This window comes from Podarcis liolepis (assembly GCF_965112155.1).
Source record: "Podarcis liolepis genome assembly, chromosome: 15".
Taxonomy (NCBI): domain Eukaryota; kingdom Metazoa; phylum Chordata; class Lepidosauria; order Squamata; family Lacertidae; genus Podarcis; species Podarcis liolepis.
The window spans coordinates 22,569,071-22,574,832 of NC_139566.1; the positions used below are offsets into that span (position 1 = coordinate 22,569,071).

General features: G+C 47.9%; 1 long non-coding RNA gene across 1 annotated transcript; it reads right to left on the reverse strand.

Annotated features, from left to right (window-relative positions):
- Positions 1–2,112: 2,112 nt before the first annotated feature.
- LOC310695053 lies at positions 2,113–5,518 on the reverse strand. The gene is made up of 2 exons (XR_014519898.1): positions 5,215–5,518; positions 2,113–2,372 (listed from the first exon to the last, which is right to left on the reverse strand). It is a non-coding gene; the product is annotated as an uncharacterized lncRNA (long non-coding RNA).
- Positions 5,519–5,762: the final 244 nt, after the last annotated feature.

The following is a 5,762-nucleotide window of genomic DNA, read 5'->3' on the forward strand; positions in this document are numbered from 1 at the left end:
AGATGCTAGAAGAGGATACATTTATTAGATATTACCTTCCCAGTGCCGGATTTATGTATAAGCTAAACAAGCTATAGTTTAGGGCCCCACTCTCTTGGGGGCCCCCAAAAAAATTAAAGGAAAAAAACCTGGATGTACTTTTCCAAAATATAAGATAAAAAACAAATAAAATAAAACCTACATACAGCAACAGTCTTTTGTGTTGTGTAGGTTCCTATGATGTAAGTAATGGGCCCCACCTGCTAGCCTGCTCCCTAAAATATCACTGGTTTGCACATTTCTATATATAGGGTGCCTACATTCTGCATGGACTGGTTGTTGGCAACATGTAAAACATTACCTTCAGTAGCCTAAGGGACTCCTGACCATTAGGTCCAGTCATGGCCGACTCTGGGGTTGTGGCGCTCATCTCACTTTATTGGCCGAGGGAGCCAGCGTACAGCTTCCGGGTCATGTGGCCAGCATGACTAAGCCGCTTCTGGCGATCCAGAGCAGCACACGGAAACGCCATTTACCTTCCCACCGGAGCGGTAACTATTTATCTACTTGCACTTTGACATGCTTTCGAACTGCTAGGTTGGCAGGAGCAGGGGCCAAGCAATGGGAGCTCACCCCGTCACGGGGATTCGAACCGCCAACCTTCAGATTGGCAAGTCCTAGGCTCTGTGATTTAACCCACAGCACAACCCGCATCACTTCAGTAGCTTAGGGCCTCATAAAACCTAAATCCGGCCCTGACTCTTCCTCACATTTGTGAGCTTAAAAGAGAAGCTTAGATAGGCTAGTTCTAGCCTTTTTGTTTAAGTAATCCAGGATGCTTTAAGGCAGACCAGATTCCCCTGGTATTTCCCCCTTTTTTCCCCTTAAAACAATAATCACACAAACAATCTTGTAAAAGGTAAAAATAACATTTCTTCACTCGGAATACTTGAAGAGTAACAGATACAGCAGCTTTGTTCAGTCAGGCTTAAGATGGTAATTCAGTTACAAAGACATGCTTAAGTCTGGCTTAAGATGGGGTCTGAGCATTGGAGCTCAGACATAGCAGATTCTTCTTCACATTTCCGGCTTGGTGATGAGATGAAGAGTAAGAGTGAAGAGAGGCAAAGGAGCAAAGAGGGAAGAGGAAGTGCCCAGCTGAGGAGATTCCATTTTCTCCAACTTATCCTCCAAAAAACCCCTATCTCTGACATAGAGTGCCTCATCATCTGAAAACAAATTATTATTATTATTATTATTATTATTATTATTATTATTATTTAAATTTGTATACCGCCCTTCGTCCAAAGATCACAGGGTGGTTCATGAAAAAATACAAAATGAGAACACAAAATATAATGGAGGGGTGTGCTTCAGAAGTATTGTTTTTACTCAGATCCAAAGAAATACACATTTACCAGTTGATTAAAAGCTAGAGCCTGTGCGGGGTTTTTTTCAGAAGTCAACCCTACTGGATTCAATAGGACAATCTCAGGAAGCTGTGCACAGGATTATAGCTTAAGTAATAGATGAATTCCAACCACGATGTAATAGGAAACACACGTTCCTGCTCCTTTCATTTCAATGGGGTTTGTATGGGAGAGCTTAGCCATGGATTGCCCATGTCCCTTATGAATGATCAGAAGTTATTATACCTGCAGACCAATCTTTTTGGCATGTTTACTGTGAAGTACCTCCTACTGTGCTCAGGGGTCTTACTCTCAGATAAGTGTGCACAGGAACACAGCCAACAGCAATGCTCCCGAACTTAACTGAGGTTTCACCAGCACCACTTACTGTTTGCTCTGGTGGGAATGGGCAAAGCAACTCAGTCTAGCCTATCTTGCCAGGGACGTGAAGCGGGGTGGGTTACGCTGCAAGAAATCTGGAGAAAGCAGAGAGCGATATTGGTGGTCGGTCCCTCTTTCGCGGACGTTATAGTTAAGGAACCTAGAAAATCAGGAGCTGCCTTATATTGAGTCATAGTATTGGTCCATGTAGCTCAATATTGTCTACACCGACTAGCAGAGACCCTCCAGGGTTGCAAGCAAGAGTCTCTCCCAGCCCGACCTGGAGACACCAGGGATTGAACCTGGAACTTTCTGCATTCTATACACACACGTATCTCACAAATTTCTGCAAAAGAAAGAAGTATTTCTTTCCTCCTTGGCCTAAACTCCGTCTCTTCTAGGGCTTAGCATCTTGGATGCTCTTCGTGTCACTTGTGAAGGACCAAATGAAAAGCTACAAACAGTCGCGTGTTAAGGTCTCCTGACATTTCCTTCTTCCCTTCCTTCCAAAGAAGCATGGCAACGGGGAGCACTTAGCCCTTTCCCCTCCAGTCGTTTTCTGCTCCAGGCGCACGACCCCTCCTCCGCCAGCGCTTGTTTCACCTGCGGGTGCCAACGCAGAGTGGGAGGGAAGGAATGACCAGGAGGAAAGGGTCACGTAGCCTTTCCCCTCCATTGAGTTTGCTCCTTAGCCAAAACTCCATCCTTCAACAGTCGCCTTCCCTCTTCGGGGGGGGGGGGGGAGTCCTGGCGTCTGCAGTGTAACGTCTAGCTGGGTCCTGGAAATTCAAGCGGGGAGATGTTGAATTCTTCCCTGCGCCTCAGAGCTTCCGCTGCCCCCCGAAGATATCAGCAACACGTAAGAGTTAACCTTCCTGTTTTTAGTAGTAGCAGCACTAGGATTGTCCTCCTCTGGGCCCTCGAGACCCAAAGTTTGCATATTTGTATTCCAGAACCTAAAACTTCCAGCCCTCTGGAAACTCCCTCTAGGACAAGCGGTCCGTTATGTTTCCGGGTTGTAGTTATACAACTTCCCGGCGTTTGTTTTTGATTACCTCCCCTTTTCCGTTAAGGGTATTAGCGTGGTTCAGCTAATGAACGACACGCTGCCTACCATAAACATTATGCAGAGGGTGGGGGAAATGAGCTAAGCCATGAGGCAATAAAAGTTAGGGACGTCACGGAGCACTCTGTGGCTTCATTGTCGCCTAACTGAAATAATGAGGCTAAAATAGAGATTAAACACACGCACGCACAGACCCCAAAAGGGAAGGCAGGGATAAGCTTATGGAATCCTCATTACGGTCAATAGAACGACTTCAGCACCCTGGTCAGCTCCCGAGCGCTCTACGTGAGCGCGCCGGCAATAAAGGCAAGGAAGTATGATGGATCTGTGTCCATTCCCACCCCCACCCCTCCGCAAAAAGCTATCTGGAAGGGGTGGGATATGTCCCTCCCTCCCTCCTCTTTGGGGCAGTGAGAAAGCGGGCGGTATGTTATTTATTTCTTTTAAGGCGCAGGGTATTATTGTCAGCCAGGCGAGGAAACTCAGGTATTTATATACCAGCAGCGCTCCGGCAGTGTTCAGCTGTGATGGAAAGGAATAATAATTATTAGATCTATTTCAGATTAGGGCTTCACGACAAACAAAAGATTTAAATTACAGACCAATGGGGCGTGTGTGCGCGCGTTCCTTCATGAGTCTGCTTTGGTTAGGGGCTCCTTCCCTGGCAAGCTTAAATATTAAATATTAAAGTAAATATTTTAAAGTAGGAAACCCATGTTTCTGAACACAATAATGAATATTAAAATATTGTTATTTCTACTAATAATGGCATGGTCCAAGGGAATACAAACTCTCTTTAAATGGATGGGATTTTCTGTACTTTAAATACTAATACTAAACAATTTTCTTCTGGGATGCAGCAGATTTTTAAATCCCTAGGTATTCACCGCCTGGTTGTTTTGTTTGTTTTGGGATGTTGCTGGGTTGTTTTTTTTAAAAAAAGGAGGGAATAAACTACAATATGAAGGTTTTCAAAAAGATTATTTTGGGGTCTCAGCAAAATTTGCCATATTTCTACAGGTACAAAATTCGTTGGAAGGATTTGGTTATTTCACTTTTCATAGTGGAATTCTTCCCCTTTTTTCAACAATGGGGGAAATGGAGGAAACATGAGAATGAATCCCGAAGACAAATATGTGAGGATGTGACGTGAAGTGTCATTCGGATATTTAATGTGAAAATGCAAGGGGTTCAAACTAAGCCGGGAGAAAGAGCGCGTTGCTCGGGCTGTGCGATTTAACAGCGGCTGGGGGCGAAGGAGAGACAGCTCCTCCGCCGGCTCCCCGGTAGATCTCTATGTCCAGAGCAATGAAAGGCTGAAATCCTTTGCTCGCTTACAAGGGAGTAAGCCCCGTTGAATGCCATGGGATTTACTCCGAGCGCAATCGGCCTCCCAGAGAACCGGCCTCATTGAATCTAACGCAAAAGATTGCTACCCATAATAACCCTTTCCTTCACCACCGTCACCACCCCACTCCTCCAAGCAGCTTCGTTCCAAGAGAGGCAAAAAAAAGATCTGTTTTGGTTTCCCGCTTATTATGGGCAGAAGGGAGGAGGGAGAGAAACTCGTCTCACTACTGGTCCACCGATGCCTGCTATTGTCTACTCTGACTGGCAGCAGCCCTTGAACCCAGGATCTCTTCCTGAATGGAGATGGCAAGAATAGAAGCTAGGACCGCCTTGCATTGGCAAGGCACGTGCTCTGTCACTTTGGAGAGAGAAAGAAGCTTACATGAAAACCCACCATACGGCCGGAGCTTCTCCTGCGCAAACCCGCCCACCGAGAGCCGTTTCCTTTTATTTCGATGGGACTCTTCTGCGCAAGAACTTCCACCTTGCCCAGCATCCTGCCCCCGCCACAAGCCCTCCAATTCCCTCGGGTGCTTTTTAGGAGACCCGTGACACACACACACCAAAATTCCCCAGCGTTATGCTTCAGTCCTGATTTCGTTTCTTCCCCGCTGGGCTCTCTCGCGAGCGGGGTGGTATTGTGTGGAGGGGGGTTACTGTAGGAGTGGGCATCGCCTCGTCCACGTGAACTGCTCGACAACCCGCACCCCCACCCATGCAACAATCCCCGCAAGCCACACGAAACAGCAACATAGGACGTCCCCCACCCCGCCACCTCCCAGTCACCCACTCCCAGCCTGTTAACATTGAGACGGCCCTTTGGAGTGCAGTTCCAGCTCCGGGGGAGAAGGGAGAGAACTCCAGAAGGCCCCTCCTCCGCCTCCCCACCTCTGCCACCCTTGTTGCGGATTCCCCCTGGAGGGGCAACTGCTAAGCTCGGCCAACCCTCTCCGCCTTTCCCTTTCCCTCCCCCTCCCCTACTGCTGGAGAGCCGGTGAGTCGTCGATCACGGATTTCCCTTTTTCTCACCTTCTAAACAAAGGCAAACGAGGGCACCGCCGCGCAGGATCAACACGCAGTCATTAGCGGGAGGCTGGCAGGGAGAACGAGAACGAGATTTCTCTTTTCCTCCACCGCTCCCAGCTCCCGTTTTCTCCACTCACACCCAGCTCAGGCAACTCAAAATGTTCCATGGGCCATTCGCCTAGCTCGCCAGAATCAGCTCGTGTGTGTGTGTGTGTGTGTGTGTGTGTGTGTGTGTGTGAGAGAGAGAGAGAGAGAGAGAGAGAGAGAGAGAGTTTGTGTGTTATAGATAGATGGACAGATAGATTTGTTCTTGTCCACGGCCCATTGGAACGAATGGGGAAAAACTGCTCACCTTCCTTCATTCCAGTGACAGCTTGACTGGGTTGGCGCGCCCGCAGCAGAGCCTTTTCTGTGGTGGCCACAGGTGCCAATTTGAACAAAATATTGGGGGGGGGCAGGTAAGCACCGCCCTGCACAATCGATCACATAACGCAATGCGCACACACCATTTGAATGGGAATGCCCATACACTTGGGGGGGCAGCCCCCTCA